The 24,613-nt window shown below is 34.1% G+C and overlaps 1 pseudogene; it reads left to right on the top strand.

The window, feature by feature from the left end:
- Positions 1-14,466: 14,466 nt before the first annotated feature.
- Positions 14,467-14,891, top strand: LOC110217928 (glutaredoxin-1 pseudogene; annotated as a pseudogene).
- Positions 14,892-24,613: the final 9,722 nt, after the last annotated feature.

Consider the following 24,613-nt stretch of genomic DNA (forward strand, 5'->3'; position numbering starts at 1 on the left):
CAGTTTTTCAAATAATCAGTTACTCTCTCCTTCACTTTCAATTGGCTTTAACTACATTCAATGGAAGAGTGAGTACCCCGAAACTTTGAATTTACAGTATGTTGCTAAAGATCCTGACCCATCTCTCTTGTTTGCTAATTGACCTTTTCTAATTAAAGTTTAATTATGCATATAGTTTTAATATTTTTCACTTAAACTCATCGCCATCTGCTGCTCTTCATTAATTCTTTTGTATTTTAGTCAACCTATTTAGGGACGATGGAGAGAAGGCAGTAAACCACTGGAGTGGGGTGTGATGTTATAATAAATAGACTATTTAACAGGAAAATGATTGTGTCTTTTCTCTTTTGAATTTTAGCTTCTTCACTGTGTGGTAAGTCATTTATCTTGTTAGTACATTAGACAGATCTGAATCTATGAAACATTTTCTAAACATTTTAAACAGGTTTACTAGAGTCTCTAGGTCAACAACACAGGCAATTATGTAATCAAAGGAAGAAAAATGTGGTCTATTCTAACTAAGAGAGAATGCATAATACCATCCTCCACAGTGTGATATAACGGAAAGAGCCTGAACATGGGAGAAATGGGACCTGAATTAAAAATTTGTCTTGGACTATTGTCTATGTGATCTTGGGCAATCATTTAACTTCTCCTGACTTTATTTTCCTCATCTATAAAATTAGGTAGTTGGGCCATTGTAGGCTATATAAATATATGGATATATTTTTTTTGTTTACCCAATAGCTGAATTCTCAATATACAACTGTTTTTTCTTCCCCCAATTAGACTATAAGCTCCTTAATATAGCAGAGATTTTCTCACCTTTTCTGTTTTCATCCTCAATGCCTGATGCAATTCTTAGCACCAAAGTAAGCAATTAATATTATTTCCTTCCTTCTTGCCTTCCTTCATTCACTCCCACATTTATCATGTATACATGCATGCATTCATTTGTTCATTCATAATGTACCTCTCCAATGTCTTCTGTATGATGTTTTTTCAGATCATTTTTATTTCTTATGCATCTATTGTGTTTAATAAATATTTAAAAATTTAATTTCATTGTCAAAATAAGCATAATTTACTAATCAGCACTGGCTGGTTGATATTAACTGTTTCAGACTCAAATTTCCTCACATGCTATTAGGTACAGTATATAAGTTCTTGTGAGACAATGTTTGTGCATTTTTTTGTGTCTCCAAAATTTGGTACAGTACCTAGGACACAATGAGTTCTCAATAAATTTTTTGTTGACTGACTTACCTTAAATTAAGAATATGCAGAAAACAGTGTGAAAGAATTCACTGCTACATAACTTCAAAGAAAGAAAGTAAATTACATTTGAGAAAAAAACATCAAAAATCACACAAATAATGGAAGTTTCAAGAACAAGAAATGATTGGATAATTACATAAAGCTCATATCAGGTTCAGCTGTCTACAATTGGAACAATCAACAACATATTAGGAGAAAGGAGAAATGAAGAGAAGACATCAGACATAATTGAATTAGCTTCAACCTATCCTCCAAACTGCTCAACAAGTACAGCCTTCCCCCCAAAAAAAAGGAAAAGTGAAAAAAGATTCAAATATTTTCATCCTGGTTATTATCATTTCCATTAAAATTTGGAAAAATGTGAAGTTGTTGTGCCAATGACAAGAACAAAAGGATATTGAAACTACTTCAGCCAACAAATACTTGATCTCCTTGACAATCAAAGAAAAATAGCAGCTGAGAATGAATCTAGCTTAGAATATAGGCTTATTTTAAAAACACTGATGGGGAAAATGATGAAAGATTTTTAAAATGACCTCTTTAAATAATCTGAAGCACTGAAAGTCAAAAAGAAGTCTATAGAAATCTTGGTGTGGAACCTAAATTAGCTCCCTATTCCTATGAATATTCATAGATGAAACTTGCAGGAGGGCAATAAATAGAAAAGAGAAGAAATGCGTTATTCTCTCTAGGCTGATCTATTTTCATTATGAATTATAATGGAATCACCATGTTTGCAACTTAAAACCCCTTCCTGATATTCTATATGGGAAGTTAAAATGACACTGAAGTTGAAATTGAGAGGTATAACTGAAAAGGAGGATATAGAGATCATATGAACACTAGAGATGATATAATCTTATAAACAGTGAAGAATTTGAAATAGCAGAACAAATTGTAGATTAATTGCAAATGATATGTTTAAAAGAACAGCATCTCCTACGTATAGTAGTATCATACAACAGTCTTTGATAAATACAACCACAGAATGAATTAAGTTGTTAAATAATACTTATTGACATCCACAGAGACACTGTGTGTGTGTATATGCATGTGTGTGTGTGTGTGTGTGTGTGTGTCTGTGTGTGTGTAGAATGGGATACGGATGTGCAGGAATGTGTATATGTATATATGTATACGTGTATACTCAAATATTACATTATTATGAGGAGGTTTTTCACAGGTTCAAAATGGAAGAGATATTTTCTATAGACATGAAAGACTTCTAGCTTATTTCATAGCTATTGTTGTTTCTATTTCATCCAGGCTCAGAATATCACAGAACCTAATTAAAGAGACTAATAGCTATAAAAGAAAAAAAAACAATTTTGAATTAATCATCTATACAAGAAAAGAAAACTAAATGGATGAAAATTTCTGGCGGACTTTAATTGGATGGCAAGCCATTTAGACCATAGCATCATTTAGGCCAGGTCTGTTAGAAGGACAATGGAAAATATTTAACAAATTTCAATAACCTGAGGCTGTTCTATAGCACTAATGCTTATCTTTACTTTACATTTTCTCCTGATGTATCTGGTTGTTAATCTTGGTTAATCATCATGACTTAAGAATACAAATTTTAAATAATCCCATAAACTTACATACCTAACTTAAATGGACTTACATACACAAATTTACAACTTATTCACAACAGTGAACTATGCACAAAAAGTGATTTGAAAGGTTTTAAAATCATAAAGGAAAATATGATCTCAAAAGAGATGCACCTGATAAATGGGAAAAAAAAATAATGTATGGCTAGCCCAATAATTTCATAACTGTACATAAAATAAATTTAATCCCTCATAATGTGAACCTTAGAAGACGTATTATGTTTTTTTTAACATCTTCCTAATATTTCAGAGTTATTTTCCTCCAATATATATTGTAAGGGATTAATTAATCTCCTTTTCTGTCATTTAAACCTCATGCACAAATTATTCTTCTTAATTATGGTATGTTTGAAATTATTTCTTTATACTATTTCCCTCTTGGTTATACACAGATGAAATTGGCAATTCCTGTGAAACTGAATAACCTATCATTTTAGCACATATATGTTCTCCCATTTCCTCTAATGGTTTATCAAGATTTTTTTTTTAATTTTTCAAAGAAGCAAGAATGGTTAGTGCAGGGTTCCTTCAGAAGCACCAGTAGAATACTTCTAAAATTGGTTAGTGAGCAAACTCAGGATTTGTGTGACTTTTTTTTTTCTGTGCATTGCTAAGTTTTCTTCCAATAAAAGTGGTATGCATGACTTTCCTTGACCAATCAAAACTTTAGTCTCTAAGTAGATGTGTGCACATCATGCCATTGTTTATTATGACCTAAGGATGAGTAGTTATGCAGTCACTCATCCATCCATCAAATCATGAAACAAATGATTATTATAAAGAACCCACTATGTGTATAGGTAAAATAAATGATATAGGAGTAAGCTGGAGATATTTTGTTTTTAATCATGAAAGTCATCTACTTATTTATATTAAGCACATTCATAGTGTGGGTCACAGAGAGAGTCAGCAATGACACAGATATCTCTGTTGGTATTTTTATATCTTGCAGAAATAACTATATTATAGATATAATAGAGAGTTATAAAACAAAGTAACAAATGCAATTCAAGAGGGAGAACACTTATAGGGTTGTTTCAAAAAAATTCAGAAATGTTTCTTGAGAGGGGTGACATTTGATTTGACTTTGAATTCAGGAATTTGTTGTTATCTGTTATCAATTTTGGATGTCATTTCATTGGATAATTTTGTTTTATCATTCTTTTTACAAAGGAAGGCTTAATTTTGAAATGGAATAAGGAGGTTATTTCAAGAAATTAGTAATAAAAAGAAAATCACCAGCAAAAGTAAGTTATATGTAGTAATTCATAATGACTCATTAATGCTCATGTGTAAATATAAATGTAGGTTTACATGTATGTTTAGATGCAATCAAATATGTTTACACTTAATAAGAAAGAGTGGAGAGAAAACATCATAGGCACTGGGGACAATATGTGCAAAGATATAGCAGTGGAAAAATTCAGGGTGTATTATGGGTACCAAGAAGTTTCCCATTTGCTCCCACATGTAGAGAACAGGAAAAATTATGGTGGTGCGAAATTATGTAGATCTTTGACTGCTTGACAAAAGAAAAATTGAAGTTTATTTGGAAAATAAGAGGGAGATTTTTAAGGAAAAGAACGACATGACTATGTACATGAATAAGAAAACTTATGTTGGAGCAGCTAGGTAGCACAATGCATAGAACACCAGCCCTGGAGTCAGGAGAACCTTAGTTCAAATTTAACCTGAGATATGTAACACTCACTAGCCATGTGACTCTGGGCAAGTCACTTAACCCCAATTGCCTCACCCCAAAAGAAAGAAAAATGCAAAAGAAAACTTATGTTGACAGTGATATGAAGGCTAGGTTAAAGTGAAAGAGAATGTAAAGGAGGCCATTGAAATCATTTATGTAAATGGTGACTATGACCTATCCTAAGGTGATTGAAGTAGGATTTGAGAACAGAAAATAGATGAAAGAAATTATTGGACTAACCATGTGGGCCATAAGAAAGATTATAGTATTTATTAACTTCTCTGATGTAAGATTTCTTTAAAAGAAACCCCTCCCTAATGTATTAGTAGAAATTTGTATATTTGATTTTGTCCTAGAATATTTAAAATTCTCAATAAAAATTCCATGAATCCTAGAGTCTCTTAGCATCAAATATAAATAAAAGGAGAAAGAAATATCCTGTCTTCTGAGAATGTCAGGATTACCTTACTCTAATGAATTCATATAATAAATAACATCAGTTTCCTGGATCTCCAAAGATACACAGAGAAGATGCTCAAACTCTAGAGACATAATGTTACTTATTTATGCCTCAAATGTAGCTATGTACTTCCTGCTTTGGAGGACACTTGAAGAAAAATTGAAAACATGGGTAGAAATGTTTGAAGATGTATCACATGTGTGATGAAAAGTGAATTGAATAAAACTAGGAGAACAATTAAAATATTATAATGAGAAAATAAATTAAAAAAAAATTTGTAAATCTAATCAATACAATGACCAATGAAACTCTAGAGGACCGATGATTAAATATACTGCCCTACACCTGAAAGAATCGTGATATATTCAAAACTGAGAAAAAATGCATATAAATTTATCTCAGAAAATGTGGGAGAATTGTTTTACTTAACTATAAGGACTATTTCCATTGTATTCTTGCAAAAGAAATATTGCAGGATTATGAGGTATGGGGAGTAGAATTGAGATACTAAAGTAAAAAAAAAGATAGAAAAAAGAAAAGAAAAAAGAAAAAAAGAAAAGAAAAGAATATAATTGAAGAATTAAATGCAAAGAATAGGAAGACCAGGAAAATTGCAAACACGCAGATTAATATTATACATTAAATTTTATTTATAACAAAATTTACATTAAAGTATTATGCATTAAAATTATTATATACTTAAGAAAGAAAAGGAAGTTGTACGTAATGAAATCGGCTTCAAGTAAAACCCTTTTTCTATTCCATGATGCAGATGAAAATTCCCACTCTGTTTGGTGTTTTTTAGATTCACTTTAAAAAAAAATAAATGAAATAAAGTTTTGTTTTATTTCTAATTTGGCATCAATAAACATCATCTTTATATGGTTGGTAGTTTGTGAAATCACATATAGCATACGTCCAAGAAATATGTTGTGATATGTAAAAATGGAATTGGCATTTAGATGGGATAGTGAATAAGGATTGAATACTTGATTTCATTGATTTAGGAAAATTCTGTGTACCAATGCACCTGGTACCTTCTCCTCAATTTATAAGCTGAGGAAGTTACCTAGAATACCTAAAAGTTGAGTTTATTATCTAGAGTTCCAAAGCTAATATGTATTAGAAGCAGGTCTCATATTCATGCAGTTCTTTAATATTTGCAAAGGCCTTTCTTCATAACAATCCATTTTACAAAAGAGGAAACACACTCTTAGAATAAAAATGATTTGCCCAAAGTCACAAAGTTTATTAATATCAGGGGGGGATTTTTTCAGAGGCCTCCTGCTTCCAAGTCTTGCACTTTCCACATCCTACCATACTTGTTCTTAAATCCATGAAAGTATAATTGGGAGCAGCATACATGCAGAACAGCACATATGATGTCTCTCTATGTAGAGGAAACTGGCAGCTTGTTTAAAAGAAAGTCACAGATGTAATGGAAATGCTTTGGAGAAAGGAAGCATGGGTGAATGTTATGTAACTGTTTCCTGTCAGCTAACCACATGATGAATTGGGAAGCTCTTTGATTAGCTCAAGAGGCATTTAAAAAGGAATAACCAGCCAGAAAATTGGTCATTCTCTTTGGTTGTGGTGTTGGTGTAGTTCATTTAGAGATTTTCACTGGTTTATTGATGGTATCCTATGAGAAAGAATGCTATAAGGGAAGAAGCCTTGGATCTCTGAGGCATATATGTGGCCTTCTAAATCTCAGCCTAGACTGTCAGTATTTGAATGTCTTCACAAAGAGCCTCTCATTTACTTTATGGTGGGATGATCAGAACCAGTTACATCATGCCTACCTATGTTACCTCCTCCAAGGCATTTCCATGGCAGATCATCTTTATTTTCATGTGTATATGTTCTTCCTTATGATGAGATAGTGACAGAGAAACTTTATAAATGTGGTAGTCCATGATATATATGCCTGCCATAAACTTAGAGTTCAAGGATAAAATATTTCCTTTGCAGAATGAAATTAACAAAGCAAAAAACCTTTGAACCTCCTGTCATAAGCTGTAAAGGTTTCACATCTGAAAGACTGGACTTTTTTGCTAACCATTCTCTGTGTATGATTAACCTGATAATGGTATATTCTTCCCTTTTTACTAAAATAGTGAGCTATCTAATAAGGAATGTGTGAATGTTTGAGAATTTACTACTCGGTTAAAAAGAAAATATTGGAAGGGTAATAAAATAAAAATTAATAAGAATTTATCACATACTACGCAAAAGTTTTTTCTCTTATCTTAAATACAGGTAATACAGAAAGAATTGTTTAGCTAAGAATGTCCCATAAAATTTTTCTTAAGAGACACAAATTTTCTCTAATGTTTGTGAGAGGGTAATAAAGATGACTTGTAAAATATTAAACACAAAGAGCTTTTCTATACCCATCTCAGGTGTATAATAACATTCTTAAACTACTTGAAAGTAGACAAATTAACATTATATATCCTCATAAAATCCAGCTCTTTCCATTTGTGAGTTTTGAATTGTAAGATAATAGAATCCATAGCTAAATACCAAAACAATAATAACCTTATTTTTAAGTTCTCAAAAAATACATATATATGTGTGTGTGTGTGTGTGTGTGTGTGTGTGTATATATGTATATATATATATATATATATACACATATATATATATATATATATATACACATATATATATATAACTTTCATTTTGCATAGTAAATTTATTTTTATAATGAATGTTTTAGAAAGATACAGAATATTTATTTTTGAAATAATTGAACATGTATCCATTAAAATTTTCTAACTTTAAAGAAATCTCTTAAGATTGTCAATTGTAGAATAAGGTGCCAGTCTGCCTTGGTAGAGGGACTTTCCACACTGAGAATTCCCTATAATGATGAAATCATTGGCCCATATTCCAGAATTTTGTGCAAGAAAAGAACATTGATCACAATCATTTCTTTAGGGAGCACATTCACTCCCATGGCTTCAAGTATCTGCTATGGGTTAATGACTTCAAAATCTACATTCAATTCTACTAGCACATTCTTGTGTCTCTAGCTAACTTCATGAAATCTCTACCTATATGTTCATTTGACAAATTAAGCTCAGTATTTCCAAAAACTCATAAAGAGTCTTCCCTTCAAAATATGGGGAATATCATATCCTTTTATGCAACTAACCTACAAATCTTGGACTAATATTTGACTCTTCTTTCTTTCCTTATGGTCAGTTTGTAACTAGTCCCTGTTGTTCCTTTGAAATGCCTTTTGGACTTGTTAATTCTTCTGATACCAATCCCAGATTAACACATTGCATCTGTTTTAGGATAGCAATCTAATAACAGGATTCCCTCCACTATTCCTTCTACTCCCAAACCATGTTTTGTCATTTGGCTTCTTCTTAACTGGACAATTTATATCAGTAAAAACTTCCTATTTCTCTCTCCTTAAGTAATCTGATTTCACCTGTAAATTCTACAATAGGCAAACTAAGTGAATAAGGAAAGGCTTCCCATAGGCAGTGACAAATGAGCTTATCCTTTAAGGAAGGCAGAGATTATAAAAGGTAGAGACAAAGAAGTATTCATTCAAAATACAAGTGATAGCCTGTGCAAACAAATGAGGAATTCAAATGGCATGCCCAGTTTAAGGAATAATAATAAAATTAGTTAGACTGGAATGCAGAATTTATTAAAGGGAGAAAGATAAATTTATTCTATATTGCTAGGTTAGATTCAGCCTATATGAAAGGCTTTAAATGTCAAACTAAGAATTTTATATTTTTTCCTAGAGAAAACAGGAAATATTAATAATTTTAAGCAAAGGAATTCCATTGTTAAACTCCTTTTTGAAGATTATTTTGGCAACTGCGTGGATGAGTGGGAAAAAAGAAAGACTGGAAGTAAGGAAGAATCTACTTTCAATAGTTCCGATGAGATATGAGAAAGGTATAGCACCAGATTGTTGGCCTTGGGAAGGGAAAGAAAAGCCTGGATGTTAGAGATTCTGTGACAAGTCTTGATAACTGATGGGATATGGAGAAGGAAAACAGACAAGGTGAACTGTAGTACTTTGAAATATCATCATGTCCTATACAGAATGGGACCCTGCCACATGTTGCAACAGACATTTATTTATTTTTTTACACTTTTTTTTCCTTTTTTGGGGGCTAAGCAATGGGGTTAAGTGACTTGCCCAGGGTCACACAACTAGTAAGTATTGTGTGTCTGAGGCCGGATTTGAATTCAGGTACTTCTGACTCCAAGGCCGGTACTCTACCCCTGCGCCAGCTAACTGACCCCACAGAAGACATTTATTAAATACTTACTGGATGCCAGGCACTATGCTAACCACTTTTTACAAGTATTATTTCATTTTACCCTCACAGCAACCCTGTGAAGTAAGTACTATAATTACCCCCATTTTATAGTTAAGGAAACTGAGATAAACAGAGATAAACTAAATTACTCAAGATCACACAAGAATTTAGTATCTGAGGCCAGTTTTGAAGTAAGGTATTTCTGATTCCAAGTCCAGCATTCTGTCCAGGGTGTCTCCAGGTGCCTCTATAATAATAGCTAGGTGAATACCTATATAAAGCACTTACTATATACTATAGTCTGTGATAAGAGCTCCACAATTACTATCTTTTAATCCTCATAACAACCTTGTGAGATAGATGCTATTATTATTCCCTATTCTTTTTTTTTTTTATTATTATTACATTCTACTTCCTGTCTTTGCACAGGCTGTCTCTCATGCCTGGAATTCATTTCCTCCTCATCTTTGCTTGTTGTATCCACTTCATTTGCTTTAAAACTCACCAGAAATGCCTTCTTGCTGAAAGTGACCCACACCTTAACTTCTTTATATGTACTTTTATCTGCTTTTTTAAATGTTGATATTAGTATATTCTGTCTCCCTCAAGAGAATGTTAAGTTATTTGAGATCTGAGGCCTTTTTGTTGCTGTTGTTGGGTTCTTGTTTGTTTCTTCTGGTATTTTATTTTTGTCTTTGTATCTCAGGGGCTTAACATGGTGCTTTGGGCAATAGTAAGCACTTAGTAAGTTCTTGTTGATTGCTTGAATTTTAAGTGTTTTTGTTTAAAAACTGTTTTTTATTCATACTAATAAGAGTGAAGATCTGAAATAAACACAGACTAAAGTAACTCAGTAAGGAACATTTGAGAATTCTGGCTGATTTATAACATGTTCTGAGTCCTGAATTTTATGAGTAGTGATAGAAATGACTGAAAGCTGATGTTTAATGGCTGATAAACAGTTTAAGAGAACTCCACAATTACCCCTTAGCTCTAGGAGGAAATTAGATTTCATTTGTTAGCCTCAATAATGAACAACAATCATAACAATACATCCTATGAGGTACTAGTTTTGTTTTCAATATATTAATTTTTTATGTCATGTTTTATTTTGGTGTGAAAACATGTGATGACTAGCTCATTCTGAATCCCTGGGGTCTCTACTTAAAGAGGAGGATAAATGACTCAGATTTGGTTCCTTATCATCTCTAATTGAGATAGAAGAAATACAAAATATAGGCCCAAATTCCCTAGAAATAATCACCTCAAGACGACACTTTTCCCATTCAATCTTATTTCAAATCTAATAAATGATTAAGCCCCCCAAATATTTAGCCAGTCACTTAATACAAGTTTAATATTTTTGAAGTTCATAATTTTGGGAGATAAAAATTTTGTGAAGGAAAGTTGAAGTTAAATTCTACTTAACCACCTTATCCATCAATTACAACTTATTTTTATATGGTTATGGATACCATAGGTAAACCTACATTTAACCACCAGTTTAAATATACTGTGTACTATGCAGTTACAAAGGCCAGAAGCACTTCTTTCAGAAGGTCTTTCCTGATCATCACCTGAATTAATAGCATACTCTCCTCCTTGCAATTTCTTTGCATTACATGAAGTAGACAGAATCAAGATACATATGTGTGCACATATACATATATGTGTGCATATGCACATACGTGTAAGTTTTACAAATTTTTTACTTATACACAAATATTTGTGTATGTATGTGTGTATAAAACAAATAGGTAAATAGAAGCAATAACTAATCAAAACTAAATGTTCTGTGGTTATAATGACCAAGCTTTTCTCATAAAAGGAATATAAGAATGAAGATTCTTTTCTTTTTTGAATGAGAGAGGAGCCCTGGATGCAGAATAATGTATGCACTAGTGGCCTTAATTGACATGCTGGTTATTTTTGGTGATCTTTTTTCCTCTTATTTTTAATGTTTTATTATAAAATCCACATCTTTGGTTGGTAAATGTGAGGAATCTTTTGGGAAATACAGTACAATAAAAACAAATTTATTTTTAAAAATTCATCCTCACTTTTTATATACTGTGAAGTTTCGTTCTTATACAATACTGTAACTCTATTCTCTAGTATAATATAAGAATCTTTGAAGGCACAAACTTTTTTTTTTTATTTCTGCCTCCTAACCAAACAAAATACCTTGCACAAAGCACACATTTAATATATATATATATTGTTGAATTGAATAAATAATTGCTTTTAAAATATATTTGCTTTGATTTTTACCTTTTTGTGTTTTATGCCTTCACAGTAGTTACATTGTTGAGAAAATTTTGTTTGTCAATGGACACAAGTTGAAATGAAGTGAAACTAAATGCAACTATGTTCCACAATTTAGATTGTTAGTACGTGTACAGTTCACAATTAACTTTCATTCTGAAAAGAAGTGATTGAATGAATCTAGATAATTACTGTCATCACTTTTTTTCAAATATCAATGAGAAATTAAAAGAAAAAGCCTGATCTTTTATCTGAGTGCATTTCAGTTTTGCTGGGCTCATATTGCTCTTATTTCATACTTTCAAAAGTGCTATTAAATAAGCTTTATAATATCTGGACTCATAGTTATCAAACTAGCATAAGAATGCTTACTACATCTAGTCCAACCAAATTTTATAAATGAGAAAACTGAGGCCCAGGCAGATTATGTGACTTGCCCAATATGACATAACAAATAGTTGGTAGACTCAGATTCAAATTTAGTCCTTGTGTCTCCAATTTCAGCGTTCTCTATTCTGTGTGGAAACAAGTTAACATATAAAATTAAAATGTTGTGTATGAAACATTAAAAGTAAAACTTTTACCTCACTCCAAAAAAAGGTACCAATAGGCCCCTGTCAGAAGAACTAAATATTGACTGCCTTAAAGTAGGGTCAAATATACCATCACCACCACAAACCAGCAATAAAATAACAACAACAACAACAATAGCAGCAGCAGCAGCAACAACAGCAAAAATCCCCTTTATTACTTTCACCATACCCTAACAATCCCTTTATCTTTTTTCCCTTTTTTTCCAGTCAAATCCTAGAAAAAAATCACTGATTCCATTGCCTCTACTTCTTTTGTCATTCAGTATAGAATTTTTTGTAGTCTGTTTTCTGACTTTACTCAGCTGAAACTTCCTGGGACAGTCATAAATTATCTCATTGTTGCCATATCTTTGCACACATAGCAACCCATGAACAAATGTATAAGTCATTCCAGGTAGTTCTGTTTCTAACTGAGCATTACTAGGAGGATGGATTTAGTTTGGACTCCCAAGCAATTCTTCCCTAGGCAAGTAGCCACGTGTTCATAAAAAGTATAAAGATTTTCATGTCTGTTCCTGACCTGAATTTCTGAATTACCTTAAGCTGTTCAACTTCTAAAATAAAGCATACATATTGTGAATAATTCCTTTGCTTTAGAATTTAATATATCATGTTATCTTGGATCTAGATTTTAGTAACTAGATAAATAGGAAACAAATTTATTAAGTACTTACTTTGTGGTTAGCACTATGTTAAAGGATTATGTATAAGCAAACACAGGCAAACAAGTTGGTTTCTTCCCTGAAGGTGAAGACAAGACATAAATGAGAGCAAGAAAATCAGGGTGGGATATAATTAACAATAGCCAGATAACAGCAGTAAATATGGAGTGGTATGGAAGCCTTATTCCAAACAAGATAAGGTGAATGCTCTCCTATCAGAGACTAAGATCCAGATACAGAGACAAAGGTTCCTGTACAACTGGAAGATGAAGATGATGGCCAGGGTAAAGGGCAGAGGCTGTTGGGGAAATGTCCCGTTGGGCAATTGCCTGAGGTTAGAATAATCCTTAACAGTGATATTTCTAGAACTCTGGAATATCATGTAGTACAATAAAACAAAGAAAAGTATTTTAAAAGAATGTGAATTATTCAGAGTTACCCACAGTTCACAATAGTGGAAAATTAATTCATCATTAATAAGAAGTATATACATATATATATATATATATATATATATATATATATATATGTATACACATACATATATATGTGAATATATACATACATATATACACATATATACATATATATACGTATATATACATATATATACATATATACATACATATGTATGCATATATACATACATATATTATATACATATATACATACATATATAATATGCATATATACATACATATATATACATATATATATAATTTTCTTTTTTACTCTACAAAAGTTTATTTGTGCAAATGTTACCATTTTGAAGCAACAAAAAAAAATAAGTCAAAACTGTAGTTCATTTGGAAGTTGTTCTATACTGAAATGAAATAACCAACATGTGAACTATCATTCTCTCTCTCTCTCTCTCTCTCTCTTTCTTTCTCTCTTTCACTCTTTCACTCTTGCCCTCTCTTTCTCTTTCTGACCATAGGGAACCCAGAATGCGTACTCTATTCTGATCCTTAGATTTACCTCAATCTTTCCAAAAGTATTGTAGTACTCCTGTGGAGCAGAGCCCTTTCTGCATCAAAAGGATACTTCAGCCTTGTATCAGCTTTGTAGCTGACTATAGTTCCTCTGCTCTAAAGCTATATTTCCCCAAAAATTACAGTATGATCTGATTTTGAACAGGGATTTTCTCCTACATCTATTTCTATACCCTACTCTTAGCAATAGTGAGTACTTAATTTTTTAATTCATCCATCTTCATAAAGTTACTTTATTTTCATATTTTCTCATAACAGTAGTATCCTTCTTGAGCATTCATCTGAGTTCCTCAAGAATGTATAATTTTTAGCACCATTGGATTCTTATAAAACTTATGTTGGAAAAAAAAGTAATGAAGTCTGTAGAATGGGAAGGATCTGTAGAATGGGAAGGATAAATTCAAAATGGGATACATAAGCACATATGAAATGATTGTTGGTTGCTATTTAGTGCTGAAAAGTTACCATGCAGCCTGACTGTAATTCAGTTCATATTAGTACTAGTTAAGAGTTGGTTTTGAGTGAAGTAACAAAATGATAGCTTTGAGGTGATCATTGGAACTTATAGTCACAGGCTAGAAAAGCCCAATACATTATTTACTCTTTAGGAGGGCACAAATGTGGTAAAAATGGCTCAGCAGTTCATGAATAGCAAGATCAAAGCTGATAAGGTGGTGGTCTTCATCAAACCCACCTGCCCTTACTGCAGAAAAATTATGGAGCTTCTCAAGCAGCCACCTATTAAACCAGAGGCCTTGGTATTTGTCGACATAACAGCCCACAGTGATACAAATGCGATCCAAGAGTATTTGCAGCAGCTAACAGGAGCAAGAACTGTGCCTCGGATATTTATTGGTAAAGAGTGTATTGGCAGAAACTCAGATCTCACAACCCTGGAACAGAATGGCCAGTTGCTACAAAAGCTTCAACAAATTGGAGCATTACAGGTAGCTTCTAGGTACTTGGAAAATGGATTCTTATATGATGTGCTGAAAGATACACCAATTTTGCTTCTCTTTCAATGACTCCTATCCTGCCTGAACATTTTATTTTAATTCTAAAATGTTAAACCAGAAATTTTTTTTTCTTCTGGAAATATTACTTTTCTCCTATTATCTTTACATTTCCAAATTATCTCATATCTTATAACTTCATAGCCAGATCAATATTAAAAGGGCATTCAGTTCACCCCAAATCCTATGGAAGAACTTCAGAGCACATTACTCTAGTCCAATATTCTCTTCAATCTCCAACTTGTGACTCCAAACGTTATGAGATAAAAAAAAAAAAAATTCTGGTTTAATCTTCTAGCTTCTAAAGGCTTTTGCCAGATTTTGACTTAGGATGGAATGAGTTTAAAATCAGATTTATAGTTTGGAAGCTGGAAAAGGCCTCAGAGATTTAAATGACAGGCTGAAGGATGTTCTTGAAAGTGCTTTCTCCTGTTCTTCACATTTTCATTCCATCTGCTAGGGTTCCCAGGCTGTCTTTGCATAGGATCACAGATTTAGGGACCTGAGAGTTCATCTGCTCTATCCCACTCACCTCACAAATGAACTGAGTATTGGGAGAAGATCAATCTTGTAAATGGCCTAACATTCTGAAAACCTTATTTCAGTAACTATAGTTTTTTTTGGAAACTGAGAATCCTTCAACTTAAATTTTTGTTTTTGTTCTAACATTAACAAGCACTGATACTAGTCACAATTCTCAGGAAAGCGGTTTTGTGTCCTAGAACTTCTTGTTCTAGAGGTGATCCATTGCTGGGTCAAATTCCTATCAGGTTCCTAAAATCATGGTCATAATACACAATATAGAAACGTCAATCAAATGTAGAACTCAGAATTATAAACAAATGAAGTTGTATAATTTCACTGGGCACCAACTAAAATGATAGCTTTGGGTTCAGTTTTATCTTTAATAATCATTAAATAAAAGATAATGAGTAAAAAAAATAAAAAAGCCCAGTACATAAACATTATGCTGATAACTTTGCTGATATCCCTTTCAAGTGGCTAAAATTCAAAGGCATATAATATTAAATAATTCTAGGAAAAAATTGGGTAAGATTATTTACAATAAAAGTTTATAACTTCTTCTGAGACTTAATCACTGTACCAGGAAGAGATTTTCCTTTTGGATTTTTGATTTTACATCCTTATGAAGGTTGAAAATGTTCAGTTACCCTCTACTAAAATCAGCCATTGATTATTTCAGAATTTCCCCTTGGTGCTTTTGGAGGATGAACATCACTGATTGAAGCTACCATCTGAGATGATTTGGTTGTCTAATATGCTTTAGATAATGCATTCTTTTTGGATGATCCAACCTTTTCACTGTCATGGTGCAGTGGAAGGAACATTGACTCTTGAATCAGGGAACCTGGGTTCAAATCTTATCTGTGATATGTATATACTGTGTGACTTTCAGAAAGTCCATTTAACATTCCTAAAACTCACTTTCCTCTGTGTAAAATAAAGGAGTTCAATAAGATGGCTATTTTTCTTTCTAGATATATATCTTCATTGCCAATTCAGTTATCATTTTGTTTTTTTTAGCCTACCAGGAATATTTCTGATGATACTTGCATTTCTTTTACTTAAAGAAAAAAAAAAACATACACATTAAATAACAGAAAGCTGAGAGTGGACTTTCTTGGATACAGAAATAGCCTGAAAGTCAGAGAGTTCTCACTGAAGTGGCCTTGAGAGTCCACGAGCAATTCCCTTTCTAAACCCCTGCCTTCCACTTAGAACAGGAAATATTTCCTAACTAATAAGATTCTAGAATGTAATATTCTAGACAGTGAAAGGTAATTTTCTGTGCAGTGTGAGGCTTAATATTTGCCTCATGGGTAACTGAAGGTTTGTGTGTTTTGAGGCAAAAGGGGGTATTTCTTGGTCAGGATGCACCTGGTATCCAGCCATCTAATCCAGAAAGGATTCTAGACAACCTAGAGATTTTCATGTATACAAGCAACATTGGTGGCTTACCTTCCAAGTCGCCCAAGATTGAGAGATGAGGGACCTAATCTACACTGCAGAAGTGAGAATGTCCCTTAGCAGTTTGCATCGTGGATGGAGAAGAGGATATTACCATATGGTTTTATTGTTGACAAAGTTATAAGTGACAAATAAAAAAAGCCACAACATAGGCAGATAAAGTGTCTGAACTTGTTAATTCCCATTATATTGAATTATTTAAACAATGGGAGTACAATGGAAAGTGGTCTGAGTCTAGTGGTCTCAAGTATGTTTCCTACCCAGGAAGAATACTAACCAAAGTGTTGTAAAAAATGTCTAGTGCAAATGTATGAGACTCTAGAAAAGTGTTACCTACCATCAAGAGAAGATAATTGTGTCAATATTTATGAGCTACTATGAGTTCTTTTAATGTATTTTCCATATTATTTATAGTTTTCTGTGTGACTTTTGTATTTTCTGTGGAAATAAATAAACTCTGTCATGTACCAAATAAATATATTTGATACTTTGAGCTTTGTATGTGTGTTAAAATTGTATCTTGTTCTTGTTCCTCTGATAAAACCTGCTTCTAAGTCAGTATAGTAAATACATTTATAAGTAGTCACTATAAAGTGGCAATAGTAGAAAGCAAGATTGCCAAGCTATATAAGTCATGTTAAAATCATCACAAAGACCAGAGCATAATTTATGAATTGTGTGATACATAACACAAAAATCACATTCTGGTGATATGTGCTGAATTAGTTAATTGGTTGGTTGGTTGCTTTCCTTTGTTCTCAAAAAGGACCAAAATGAAGACGCTATAGTCAGATTACAGTGTGTCTGACTGTGGTTGATAAGAACAATATGAACTCTGAATGTTCTACCACAGGTTGGGCACAAATAGTCCACGTGAACATTTGGGATAGATTCTCTACATTTGCACATCCTGCATTTCCTTTGAGCTGTTTCAATTCTGCTTTGCTCATAGAGCACAGCACCTTCTCTGGTGTGGGCATGCCATGCTGAATGGCCTGTGCCAGTGTCTCCCATGTCACACAAGTTCTTAAGAGAGACCTTAAGAGTGTCCTTGTATCACTTCTTCTGACTACCATGTGAACACTTGCCCTGTGTGAGCTCTCCATAAAAGTCATTTTGGTAAGCATACGTTTTGCATTCAAACAACGTGGCCAGCCCATTGGAGGTATGCTGTCTGAAGTAGAGTTCAAATGCTTGGCAGTTTAGTTCAAGAAAGAACCACAGTGTCTGGTATCTTACCCCTCTAAATGATCTTCAGAATCTTCCTAAGATAATTCAACGAAACAATCCAATTTCTTGGCATGGAGCTGGTATACTATCTAGGTTTCAGAGGCACACAACAATGAAGTCAGCACAATAGCTCTGTAGACCTTCAGTTTGGTAGTCAGTCTAATGTCTCTTCTTTCCCTTCAAAGCCTCCCAAACACTGAGATAGGTCTGGCAATTTGTGCATCAACCTCATTATCAATGTGTACATCCCTGTAAAGTAAACTACCAAAGGTAAATGAACTCATCCCTATCATTCAAAACTTCTCCATTTGATGTAACCAATGGTTTCACTCACATATAGATGATGTTGTGGTGGCTGATGGAGCACCTATGTTTTCTTGGTGTTAATTGTTAGGGCAAAATTAGCACAAGCTGCAGAGAATCATTCCATATTTTGTTGCATCTCAGCTTCAGAGGCTGCATTGAGCACACAATCATTTGCAAACAGAAAAGCATGCACCAACACTTCCTCCACTTTGTTCTTGGCTTGTAATCTTTTCAATTTGAATAATTAATCATCAGTGAGGTAGCTGACCTTGATACCATGTTTGTCCTCATTGAAGGCATTTGACAACATGGCTCAAAATATCACGCTAAAAAGTATGAGAGCAAGCATACTGTTTTGTTTCACTCCCTTGGTGACTGGGAAAGCATGAGAACATTGTCATCATCCAGAATCCGGACAAGCATACCATCATGAAGTTTATGTACAATGCTGATGAACTTCTCTGGGCAATCAAATTTTGTCATAATTTTCCCTACGCCCTGATAGCTGATAGCATAAAAGGCCTTGGTCAGATCTACAGACATTGTGTATAGACCTGTGTTTGCTCCTGGCATTTCTCTTGGAGTTGTCAGGCAGCAAACCACATCAACCATTCCTTGGCCCTTTCTGAAGACAGGTAGATGACCATCTTCCCAGTGATGTATCATCCTATTAAGGAGGAATCTATCAAGAATCTTGCCAGCAATGACTAAGAGAGGGATCCCCCTGTGATTGTCACATGACTATCTATTTCCTTTATCTTCATTGACATGGGCAACGGAAGTCTCTTTGAACTCCTGGGGGATAAAGTCCTCTTGTCATATAACATGGAAAATTTCAGTCAGCTTTTGCATGAGCAATGGACCTCCACCTTGCAAATCTCAGCTGGAATAGAATCAGCACCAGGTGCTGTATTACACAAAAGGATTCTAATGGCATTCAAAACCTTTTCTGCAGTTGATACTTCAGCTAGAGAGAGATTGACTTCAACCTGAGTAAATGGTCAGGCTTCAGCATTGATTGATGATGGTCTGTTGAGAACATTATGGAAGTGTTCTCCCCATCCCTCTAGAATCATGTCCTTATCACTAGTTAGTGTGGCTCCATCAGCACTGAGTAGTAGAGGTTCACCACAGGCCTTTGGCCCATAAATAGCCTTCAGGACATCATAAAAGTACTTCAGAATGTTACTATTACCTCAAAACTCAATTTCATCTGCCTTCTTACTGAGCCAAAAATCCTACAAGCTTTGCTTGTACTTTACTTTTGGTGGAATTAAATGTTGCCTTCTTAGAGATGAATAAACTATCCTGCCAGTAAACTCTGTGGAATTCTTGTTTTTCATTTATCAGCTTCTGAATCTCCCACAATTTTCATCAAGCCAGTCTTGATGTTCCCAAATATTCTGACCCAGATAAGCAAATGCAGTGTTATACACTAAATCTCTGGAAGCTGCCTAATCATTTTCTACTCCACTGTTGCCAATTATTTGTTGGCTTAACTTTCCCTTCAAGTTAGAAAACTATTCCCTTTCAGAAAAGACCTGTAATCTGTTGACATTAATCCTTCTAGAAGTCATTTTGCCTTGGCGATGCCACTTATTTTGAATGCAAATATTTAATTTAAAGACAATTAGTCTATGATCAATGCGACACTCTGTGCCACGCATTATGTTCATCATTCTCACATTCTGTCTCTTCTTATGATCACATAATCTATTAAATGCCAATGTTTACTGAAAAGGTGCATCCAGACAGTTTTATTGCATTTAGGTAAACAGAAGACAGTATTGGTCATGAGGTCGTGAGATGCAGAAGTGTTCAGTAGTAAGTGGCCATTGCTATTGTTGTTTCCAACTCCATTATTCCTGAGAACTCCCTGCCAAGTCTGGTAATCTGAGCCTTCTCTAGCATTGAAGTGACCTCTGTATATATATTGATGATAACGGTGTCCAGGTCTTCATAAAATCCTTCTTTGACTTCATCAGGGTCAGTCATGGTGGGAGTGTAGGCACTGATGATGATGATGTGATGTTTTCCCACAAGTGCCAATTACATTGTCATGAGCCTGAAGTTTACTCCTTTCAGTAGACATATATATGTGTTGACTAGATTAGTTTTGATGACAAAACTTACACCAGCTTCATGGTGCTCCCCTTCACTGTGGCCACTCCAGAAAAAACATGTGTCTAGCTCCAAGTTCAGTAAGCTGGCTCCTATTTGAATGTGTTACCTGCTGAGTCCTCTTGCAACCAGAACTGTTTTTCTTTCAGGTCTACTGGATTTTGTGTTGTCTATAATTATGTACATATTTGATGTACTGAAGGTGAGTGGAATAATTTTTGCAGAAGTTTTTATACATTTTTCATGTGTTTCATGTGCAGGGTGGGATCCTTGCCTGACACAAATAATCAGGCCAGAGTTGGATGAGCAGGCAATTTTGAGAGCACCTTTCCTAGTCCCTTCCTCACACCAGGAGGTGAGCAGTGTGATTCTTAAAAGGCTGCTGAATCCCACTGCTGCATCTAGTGAGAAGATGACACTGTGGCCTGAACCACTTGTGTGCAGGAGTGTGACTACAGCTCCCAGTGTGTCTGCACCTGCTGCTTTGTCACTTGACTGTCACCACAAGACTTTGAGATAGTAAAAATTGGTAAAATGGTATGAGTGATGGCTCTTTGATTTGTGCATAAATTGGATTTCAGTAAGGCAGAGTTGCACAAAGTCATCAGCCCTCACTGTCTCCTCCAGTCATCGTATCCCAGTAGCAGGACAGAATCAAGATGACTGGTGAGGACACAAGATGCAGTGGATGACCTTGGCATCTTTGACATCTAATCACTGTAAGCACAACATAGCTCCTGCTTGAGCTGCCTTCATGGCCTTTGGAACAAATTGTTCTCATCTACCCATTCCACCAGGGGAAGTCTTCATATGCTTGGGGTACACACATCCCTTAACTCACCAATGGGTCTGAGACCTCTTGCTTATCATCAACATGGTGTAGCCAGTCTGTTGAATCAGTTTACTGGGATATGGCCACTGTACATGCTACAGCTTCTTGGAGTCATAGGTGAGAGGCACATGGAACAGGTGGACATCAAAGGTGGAAAGCATCCTGGAAAATGGCTCAGCAGCCTTCACAGCAGATGTACTAGTCTTCCTTGAACACACCCTGAATCAGGGGAAGCCATTGAAAATTTACTGTCAGCACCTATTTGTCTTATAGTATTCAATTCTCAGTAAAATTCCATTCCTCCATAATAATACCAGTAAATAACCTAATTGCGCCAGTAATTTAGATATAATATGGTCATGATAGCTTTAAAGTTTTAGTGACAACTTTAAAATTATTTGCATATATTAATGAACTGAAGTCAAAGTGGTGCAGATAAAAATTAGTCTGTTCTCCTAAAGGATTTGAGGGGATTAGATAGCAAATGGTAATGGGAATTGAGTAAACCACACTGGTTCTACCTTGTGACTCAATTCTATAGCTATATCAGGTCCCTTTCTGCTCACTTATGGATCTAGTTCAATTTCTCTCTTGTAAGAAAATTTTATTTAATAATGGGAATTGTGAAAGGACTTTGTTACATTGTTTGAACCTAGTGCTCCATGGTTGGGAAGCTTAATCATCTCTACCTGTTGCTTAGGGACTCTTAAGTAAAGAGGTAGGTTATGCTGACCAGAAACCCAGTCAGATCCAAAAACTGATGCAAGAAGTTTTTCTCAAAATTGTAACCCATATGTCTTATATGAAAACTGGCCCCATACAGATTAATCAGTTATTGTTCCCATTGTTCTTTGTTGAATACAGACACTTGGGAGGAGTGAGACATCTCTTTTTCTGATTTTAGGAAATTGCACCCATTCACTCTCCACCTCCAAGCTTGTAAAGTCCCTAATCTTTCCTCCAGTTAGAAATCAGATTACCTAATTTTGTTTCCTGGTTGTTTTCTTTTAATTATTTGGTCATATTTGACTGTTTTTAGGGCATAAAAATTAGTCTCCTGTCTGTATTCTGGGTCCAGTCCTAAGCTGAGGAGGTCTGTTCTCAATTTGTTATGTCATCATCATACATTACATAACAGAACTATATGCTCAGAAGCTCAACCTTTTATTTCCTTGGTCATTTCATCTTTCACGTACTACACACTCCACAAAATATCTTGTACAAATGAGACCTCAAACCCCTGCCTCCCTACTCTCCACCATGCCTCCAACTTGTAGGGTCCATGCTGCTCAATTACTCCTGAATCTACTATCTGATTACATAAGTAACTCATCCCCTTTCAGTACTTTTATGCATGCTTCCTGCTTTCCTTTACCACCATATCCCCTTGACTTCTGCTTCTGTACTACTTTTGCGTTATTGTCTCTTTACTGTCTGTGTCATTTGCCTCTAAGCCCTCTATGCTGCTTTAAGGTGTCATTGATATATTTTTTCCCTGCTGCCATTTTTTTTTCTTTCATAGCAAATACCCAAAGAATGGGCTATGTCTGCCTCTTTCACAATACTATAAATTAATTTAGCAGTTTAATATGGGATTTAGATACCAATTTGATCTTTATCTGTACTAATCTAGGCATGACATGATCTCTAATGGGTAGATTCCAGAGTAATTTCTGAGTTGGGAAAATAAAAGTTAAAGGATTTTAAATTGTAAAGCTACTTCTAAAAGTAAACTTAATCATTCTAGAGATGGAGCCTAGAGATGGAGAGTAAAGAAGGGGTCAGATAAAGTGAGTGTGGGGAATAAAATAAGGACTACTAGGAATTATGGGATTATTCAGGATAGCATAGTTGCTTTTGTACTTACATATTTAACTGAAAGACACTTCAAAAAGCTCCTTATTTAAGAACTGCCAAGGAGGTAAGTATATATTTTATTCCTAAAAGAAAAGTCATAAATATTTTCCTAATACAGTATAAACATCATCCAATATGGAGTCAGAGAAATTGGGTTCAAATTCTGCTTTTGTCACTTATTGCCTATGTGACCTTAAGCAAGTCACTTAACCATTCTCAGCCACAGTTTCCTCATCTCTAATGAGAAGTTTTGGACTAGCTAGCCTGTAAAGTTACAATTCTTAATATGAGGGTCAATGATACTATATTTCTGCTGCATTGTGCCACAATCTTGGTGAAAATATTTGAAAAAAAAATCTCTTTGCCATATAGGTAATTATACAACTTCTCATATAGACCTCAAAGATTAAGGCAACTGAAAGACTGTTTAACCAATTTTCTTCTCAAAAATTTAATTTAATTTATTGACACCAATAAATATATCCTTTTTCTAATTAATACTTCAATCAAATTTTTTAAATGTTGCTTTCTTACTATATATTAGGCACCATGGTAAAAGCTGTGGATGCACAACAAACAAAAACCTCCATTAAGGAGCTTGCTTTTTCATAAGAAAGAGAAATGTAAAAATAAATTGATAATTTCAAAATATTTACAAATTAAATGGAATGGAATATGGAAGCAGAATGAATTAGTCACTGGTAGCGACAAGGAAAGGTCTCTTGAAGAAGCCAGAATTTGAGCTGAGTCTTGAAGAAATCCAGTGAAACTAGAGATGGAAGTGAGTATGGAATTTGGGGAACCCAGGGAAAAAGTACAGAGATGTGGGATGTAATGTCATTTACAAGAAATTGTGAGTAGGTCATTATGTGCAACTGGGTGATAAGCTCTTATATGTTCTTCCAAGTAGAAAAGGCTTTGAGCATGAATTCAGATATATGTGTGTGTGTATGTATGCATATATATATATATATATATATATATATATATATATATATATATATATATGTGTGTGTGTGTGTGTGTGTTTGTGTGTGTGTGTATGTAAATGTGATATAAGATAGAATAAGGTAAGGACAAAGAAGGGAGGAAATAACAAACTAAGGCTAAAGAGATCACTTTAAGTTTGGGGAATCTGCAGGTACCATCTAAGCTGGGTTTCAATGGAAAAAAAAATCAACTACTAGAGAAAAGGAAAAAATATGTTTCAGGCCTAGGAGATGGCTTTCAAATTTAAGGAGGTGGGATGAGTAGGACAAGATCAAAAAGACACTAGCAATCAGTTTGGCTAATAAGTAGATAAGGTGGGGAATGAATAAAATTAGAAAAGTAGTTTGGAAACAGATTGTAGAATACCTTAAATGCTAGAGTAAGGAATATGTATTTAAGTATTTTGTTA

The sequence above is a fragment of the Phascolarctos cinereus genome, unplaced genomic scaffold (assembly GCF_003287225.1).
Source record: "Phascolarctos cinereus isolate Bilbo 61053 unplaced genomic scaffold, phaCin_HiC Scaffold_5;HRSCAF=322, whole genome shotgun sequence".
Taxonomy (NCBI): Eukaryota; Metazoa; Chordata; class Mammalia; order Diprotodontia; family Phascolarctidae; genus Phascolarctos; species Phascolarctos cinereus.